This window comes from Dysidea avara, chromosome 12 (assembly GCF_963678975.1).
Source record: "Dysidea avara chromosome 12, odDysAvar1.4, whole genome shotgun sequence".
Lineage (NCBI taxonomy): Eukaryota > Metazoa > Porifera > Demospongiae > Dictyoceratida > Dysideidae > Dysidea > Dysidea avara.
The window spans coordinates 3,231,340-3,239,575 of record NC_089283.1 but is presented as its reverse complement, the minus strand read 5'-3'; the positions used below and the strand labels follow the sequence as shown (position 1 = coordinate 3,239,575).

At 37.9% G+C, this 8,236-nt stretch overlaps 1 long non-coding RNA gene across 1 annotated transcript; it reads right to left on the bottom strand.

The window, feature by feature from the left end:
• Nucleotides 1-6,272: 6,272 nt before the first annotated feature.
• Nucleotides 6,273-7,865, bottom strand: LOC136240363 (uncharacterized). The gene is made up of 2 exons (XR_010693777.1): nucleotides 6,602-7,865; nucleotides 6,273-6,512 (listed from the first exon to the last, which is right to left on the bottom strand). It is a non-coding gene; the product is annotated as an uncharacterized lncRNA (long non-coding RNA).
• Between the last annotated feature and the right edge of the window lie 371 nt (nucleotides 7,866-8,236).

Below are 8,236 nucleotides of genomic sequence, written 5' to 3'. Positions count from 1 at the left end.
TTAGTACAGCTAATGGACCTAGGTATGGTAATGTTAACAGAACTTGATCATTATAAATTGTCCCTTACAGGAATGAACCAAGCTCTCGTCCTGCATTTAGTGGTGACATCACTACACTGGAATGTGTTAGTACAGCTAATGGACTTAGGTATGGTAATGTTATATAACAGAACTTGATCATTATAAATTGTCCCTTACAGGAATGAACCAAGCTCTCATCCTGCATTTAGTGGTGACATCACTACACTGGAATGTGTTAGTACAGCTAATGGACCTAGGTATGGTAATGTTAACAGAACTTGATCATTATAAATTGTCCCTTATAGGAATGAACGAAGCTCTCGTCCTGCATTTAGTGGTGACATCACTACACTGGAATGTGTTAGTACAGCTAATGGACCTAGGTATGGTAATGTTAACAGAACTTCATCATTATAAATTGTCCCTTACAGGAATGAACCAAGCTCTCATCCTGCATTTAGTGGTGACATCACTACACTGGAATGTGTTAGTACAGCTAATGGACCTAGGTATGGTAATGTTAACAGAACTTGATCATTATAAATTGTCCCTTATAGGAATGAACCAAGCTCTCGTCCTGCATTTAGTGGTGAAATCACTACACTGGAATGTGTTAGTACAGCTAATGTACCTAGGTATTGTAATGTTAACAGAACTTCATCATTATAAATTGTTCCTGACAGGAATGAACCAAGCTCTCGTCCTGCATTTAGTGGTGACACCACTACACTGGAATGTGTTAGTACAGCTAATGGACCTAGGTATGGTAATGTTAACAGAACTTGATCATTATAAATTGGCCCTTACAGGAATGAACCAAGCTCTCGTCCTGCATTTAGTGGTGACATCACTACATTGGAATGTGTTAGTACAGCTAATGGACCTAGGTATGGTAATGTTAACAGAACTTGATCATTATAAATTGTCCCTTATAGGAATGAACCAAGCTCTCGTCCTGCATTTAGTGGTGAAATCACTACACTGGAATGTGTTAGTACAGCTAATGTACCTAGGTATTGTAATGTTAACAGAACTTCATCATTATAAATTGTTCCTGACAGGAATGAACCAAGCTCTCGTCCTGCATTTAGTGGTGACACCACTACACTGGAATGTGTTAGTACAGCTAATGGACCTAGGTATGGTAATGTTAACAGAACTTGATCATTATAAATTGACCCTTACAGGAATGAACCAAGCTCTCGTCCTGCATTTAGTGGTGACATCACTACATTGGAATGTGTTAGTACAGCTAATGGACCTAGGTATGGTAATGTTAACAGAACTTGATCATTATAAATTGTCCCTTATAGGAATGAACCAAACTCTCATCCTGCATTTAGTGGTGACACTACTACACTGGAATGTGTTAGTACAGCTAATGGACCTAGGTATGGTAATGTTAACAGAACTTGATCATTATAAATTGTCCCTTATAGGAATGAACCAAGCTCTCGTCCTGCATTTAGTGGTGACACCACTACACTGGAATGTGTTAGTATAGCTAATGGACCTAGGTATTGTAATGTTAACAGAACTTGATCATTATAAATTGTCCCTTATAGGAATGAACCAAGCTCTCGTCCTGCATTTAGTGGTGACACCACTACACTGGAATGTGTTAGTACAGCTAATGGACCTAGGTATGGTAATGTTAACAGAACTTGATCATTATAAATTGACCCTTACAGGAATGAACCAAGCTCTCATCCTGCATTTAGTGGTGACATCACTACATTGGAATGTGTTAGTACAGCTAATGGACCTAGGTATGGTAATGTTAACAGAACTTGATCATTATAAATTGACCCTTATAGGAATGAACCAAGCTCTCGTCCTGCATTTAGTGGTGACACCACTACACTGGAATGTGTTAGTACAGCTAATGGACCTAGGTATGGTAATGTTAACAGAACTTGATCATTATAAATTGTCCCTTATAGGAATGAACCAAGCTCTCATCCTGCATTTAGTGGTGACATCACTACATTGGAATGTGTTAGTACAGCTAATGGACCTAGGTATGGTAATGTTAACAGAACTTGATCATTATAAATTGACCCTTATAGGAATGAACTAAGCTCTCATCCTACATGCAACAACCATAGCAGTGCTAATACATGCCAAAGTACTAATGTAAGTCAGTTAGTGTAGCACACCCTCAGTTCTCAGTATACATTGAATGCACACCAGAGGAGGTTGGACGCATTCATATGAGCTGTACATTTTCATTGGAAAACCCAGCGAAGGGTCATTGTTTCATTATAGAAAAACGTACGTGACAAGTCTGGTGAAAATTGTATGGATTAAGTTGCAATTTATTAATTTCACCCAAAATCTCAAGTGCTTTATGAAAACAAAGTACATAGCCTTGAAGCCTAATTGAAAGATGATCTGATTATCTAATGAACCCTATCATTTTTCAGTTTAGTATTGCGACTATTGAGGATCACGTGAAATACTAGTGCAAAGAATGCAATTAAGAGCAATATATTTAAGTAGCGCTTAATGCGCGTCCAACTTCCTCTGAATGCACACATGGATTTTTTCCATATGAAAATTGTAGACACCAGTCTGGTCATAAGGTGCGTGTAGTTATCATTTTCAGAGGAGCTTTTTGTATGTTTAACACGTTCTTATGCATTACCTTGCCCAGATGTTCTGTTAGTAGAGCAGTATTTGCATCCACATTGTTCTGCTAGCTTTTTGAATAGCCGACTTATTCTAATAGTCTGTCTTGATAACTAAAAGGTGATGGCAGTGAGTTAGGTGGTAGACAACGTGTCACGTGTACTTGGATGTTTTTAGTTTGTTTTGCTGCTCCCAAATATCTTAACATTTACTTCATCACATGCACTTAACAAACAGGTGTCTACCACAAGTATATGCATCATGTGTGCTCAATAAGCATATGAACCTAAAAAACCAGTACCGCAATGCTATACTTTAGACACTCCTTTTATTTCAATTTCAACATGGACTGTCTTTATCAATGCTGGCAACATCGATGAAGGTAAAGCCATGTATTAAGACGTGCGGGAGACCAAAACACAGTGGTACAGTTTGGTGTAAGAAGAGGAAAGTTATAAATTCTGAAAATATCCCACCTATAAAAAGGGTGAAATCCAGCACAGAAGACGTAAGTGTTAATTATATTTATTAACAGCATGTGCTCTCAGTTGCTGTAATTATTTTGGGAGTATTTAAGTGTGTACACACCCAACCAAGTTAGCCAAATGTTTTAATAGTAAAAGCAGCAAGAGTAAGTACTCCCTCCATAAACTCTGGAGTAAACTTAGCAGTCAGGTGAAGGGTTGGTATAAACAGTGGACCTGGGGACCGAGTACCTGGGACCAGGGGACCTGCGGGAACCCAACTTTTCATGGAATTTTTATACTTTACAATGTTTATACACTCTATATTTGTACTAGATATCTTTGCATATCTCAACATGTAGTCTTGCACAGCCAATCCACTTTTTCTTCGTCACACTGAGTACCTAATGTGACAGAAATTATAAGCACCACTGAAAAAGAGTCTATTACATCAAGTTTAGAAACTGTGAGCAAGCAAAACATCTTCAAGCGATCGCTGCAAATTACAGCAGCTCAACAAGCACTGAGATTTCATGTGTCATGTACTGCTTGCATAGACCACTTCTTCACACCCGGGGTATTAATCGAGGGCTTTAAATTCTTACAAGGCTTTGATTTTGTGCATCACATGACACATGAAATCTCAGTGCTTATTGAGCTGCTGGTGACTTACAGTGATCGCTTGATGCTGTTTTGCTTGCTCACAGTTTCTAAACTTGACGTAATAGACTCTTTTTCAGAGGAACTTATAATTTCTATCGTGTTAGGCACTCTGTGTGACGAAGAAAAGTGGATTGGCAGCGCAATACTACATGCTGAGACTTGCAGAAGTATCTGGTACAAGTATAGAGTGTATAAACATTGTAAAGTATAAAAGATTTCGCGAAAAGTTGGGTCCCCGCGGGTCCCCGGGTCCACTGTTTATACCAACCCAGTATTGCTTGGAAGCATCTATTTTGTGTCAACAATGGTAAAACTGGTCTGTAGAAATGTAACCAGCTGAGCAAAGAAACCAGACCCGTTTGCACGTTCCTCAAACTCCATGTTATAGAATCCCTGTTATCTATTGTAATTATGAAAGAGTGGAATCCAAATGTTTCTTCAGTCTTGTATGATGAATAATTTAGGAATGCACTTATGAAAAAGCTAGAAATTTGATTTTCACAGCAACAATATGGGAAATAATTTACAAGCGCTCACTTAATCATAACTCACAGACAACCAGCTGGACAGACGGGACTTGGATTAAAATTTTCACTACTTTTGCCATAGGTGATGAACACCACATGGCATACATGTAGTAACTGGTTGCTTAACGATACTTACTAGGTAACTGTTGCCAAAATAAATGTACTTTTGGGCTATAGCAATGGTTGTTAAGTGTGGTTGTCTTTTGAAATGATTGTTTTTAAATGTTTTTGCTTAGCAACCATCTAGGACGGTGTTTGTCCAGAACCCATGTTAGCAAAAAAGCAGCCTGTGTAAGAGATATGAAGGCTGTATAAGACCTGTAATTACTTTCTGGGTAAGTAAAATTTGCTTCTAGGTGGGTTGTTCGTGCCAGCTTAAAATATGGGTGAAGCAAGTTCTTGAATGCGTTGTGAAAGCCTTTCACAATGAGCTGTACAGGAGTAAAACAACCGGAAAAGGAATATCTAGCCTAGTAGACTACAAGGAATAACAAATTTATTTGTGATGAAAGGGGGCGTGTCCTGTACTTATGCAAACGGAAATGAAGGGCAGCCTTGTGGCTTTCTCAGTTTCTCTAAAGAATTTGTATCGGGAAACACAATAGACAGATTATAAAACACCCCTGTGCATAATTTGTAGCTTGAATATAGTGTGAGATGCACTAGGACTATTCCAAAAGAGTGATTTTCGTCACATATGGTATTTCTATGCTGGTTTTTCATGGCCTTGTTTTTTCAGGTATGCACCATTTTAAGGGCAAGACCTACTTGAACAGTACTACTGTACTATTTCATACAGTGGTTGTAGCAAACCCACATTTGTTTCTTAGCTGTTTGAAGCGCTTGCTTAGGGTATATCCTAAGTGTATATGGCATCCACGGCATGGCATCCACCCAACCTTAGAATGTTTTCCACAATGAAAATAACCTCTCTGGAATAATCCTAGTGCATCTAGCATCAAATCGACCAGAAGATACTTACAAAAGGAATTTAAAAGAAATCTCCCTGACCAAAATTTAAAATAAGTTTACAAACTTTCAACAAAGATAAGGGACATTAGTTTGCTCCATAAATTTTAGTATAGGTATTGGTCAGTTGTGGTTACTATCTTCACCAAGTAATTTTCATCATTTAAGCACCATGTCAGCAAGGTATGTGTAAAATTAGTCTTATTGAATTTTTTTTTACAGAACACCCTGGGAAGACACCCCCCAATAGAAAATAAGACAACATGTAAGGAAGTACATTCTGTATGAAATACTTGACACTATTATGTACTGACAGCGAATCGAAAATGAACTAGCTGTGGCAAGTGCAGTGGTTGCAAGCACCCAAACTGTGGAACGTGCCCTGAATGTTTGGTTATGAAGCAGTTTGGGGGACAAGGGAGAGAAAAGAAGGCTTGTAGCATGAGAAAATGCTCAGCCCAGTCAGTTGAAACCATGACCTCTGCAATTCATGGCACAGGTACATACATATGTAGGTTTATGTTTTTACTCAGAAAGAATGGGCATGTGCATGAGAGCACAAACATTTGTATTGAAATCATTCCCAAAGTCCTTGTACAGCATCCCATAGTTCAGCCTAACAATGATTGAAGAAAGTGGTACAGTCTGCAGTTAAAAGAAGTGGACACCGCCAACACATCTTCACAGAAACGAGAAGCCTTTTCACTTGTTTTTATTTGGATTCTATAGTTTTTCACAACTAAATGTAATATCATGGCTATTGCCAAGACTTCTTATTATGTCATCTTTATGTTCCCGTTAGTAATATGTAATTAACTGTAAAAAATCGCTGTGCTTATAATAGTGTCCATCCTCTCTGACTTTTACTTTACCCCACCCAATTCATTTTATACCAATTAACAGACATCTCTCAAAAAGACAATAAGAAATTGTTAGAAGTAAGTGTGTAGATAAAATAATATTAATAACAAATGTGACTGATTTTTTTACAAAACCGTCAATGTACGCACTACATTACTTATGTAATAAACAGCATTTAAAAACAATTGGTAAAAAAACACAAGTTCTACAAAAACAACTTACACAAGTATTTATCGCCTCACTAGTTAGTGAATTAACACTCTACTCCACTAATCCTGGGTACCATTGGGTTTGTCTGTCCACTGGGAGTTTGGGAAGCTTTGTTTCATCTCCGTACACAGATTAGTTTCCAAGTTACATCTGTTTGTTTACGTTGCTGTGACAAAAGAATTTACTGACGATCTTTGCTCAGTGAATACACCTTCCTTATCGAGGACAGACGTATATATTGAACACTAACTATACCTCAGTAGATTGACAAATTCATGGTGAACGTTTCAACTTCATACTTCATTGCATCAGTAAGTTATGATTGTACACAGCTCAACTTATGAGGCTAAAACTTGGCAAGCCCATTCATCTGTTCCTATAGATAACATAAAACCAATAAAATAAAATTTTAAAAGTGTGCGTACATTGACGGTTTTGTAAAATTGGGTCACAAATGTATTCAATGATGTTTAGAAACCTGTAGGCACAACAAAGTTGTCACTTGCACCAGAATCCAGTAATCTAGCTAGTTTGGTCTCCGAGTCTAAGCCACCATCATCAATGCTAACAAACATTACAGATTTCTTGAAAGATCAAAATCATAAAGTCCACACTGTGGCTGCTGATGGCAACTGCATGTACCGTGCTTTGTCTCATCAATTGTGTGGCAGTGAGGAAAATCATTTTTTATCTACGTAGTTTGTTACTGCAAGTGGTCAAGGGTAACAGTGATATTTACAGCAAGTACTGGATTGATGATATGTCTTGGGAGTTGTTTTATTTGACCAACATGTAGAAGACATTGGAAAACCTGGAATTTAGGGGGACTTAAGTAGAACTTCAAGCGTGTAGTGATTTTATTAATCTGGATGTATATGTTTGTTCACACAATGCTTATGGTATTGTCCGATGGGAAAAGAAGGCTACTCCCAAAAATTGGATGAATCAGATTCCCCACAATCTATGTACAACTACAAGATGTAGACACATTGAACTGTCTTTTAGCAACAGCCACTACAACAGCGTTGTTCCCACTCAGGATGAGGTGCCACCACCTACTATCTTAGAGCAACACTGTGATGCTGTTGTGATTGATTAAGTTATACGTATAATACAGCAGCAATGCAGAGAAACTAAGTAACTTCCTTGTATTTCCTTTGCTTATTGAAATGTTATGTTTGGTCATCAAAATATTTACTTTGAACGATTTATTAGTACAGTGGAGCCTGTGTTACTGGTCACCTGAATTAAGTGGTCGTCCTCATATAGCAGTCAAGGGACAAAAGTCCCGAATATCAATGCATGCGTTGTGGTCTGTATTGATCGGTCAACTGTCTAATGTGTATACCAGCCAGTCACAAATTCTCTGAATCTCTGTATACACTATACATACATGTAACTTCAACTCCATGTTTAGCAGTCACTGCCTTATAATGATCAGCTAGTGGTAGTTTGTTCGGTAAACACTTAATGTACCATTGGTATACTGTTTTAATTTACACGCAATTGTTATACTTTAATGAACACTTCATACCTGTCAGGCTTAACATATTTATTAGCCATTGGAAACCAGCTGACCTCTTTTGTAACCGTACCACTGAAGCTAAGTACTGTTCTATGGAATGTTGTGGTTAGCGGATGTCTCTTAATATTAATTACCTTTTTTATGATAGTCGTAATCACTAAAATGCTGCTGACCGTTCTGTGCAGGTTTCTCTAGCCACCTATACATATAAATGCCATTGATATCTGGTCCCAAGGTTACTGTAACAAACAGGTTCCACTGTAGTGTTGTTGTGATATAGGAAGTTGGTCACATATCATTTGACGAATGGAAGTGTTGTGGTACATGGAAACTTGCAAACTACACAAGACAAACATGGTATTTTT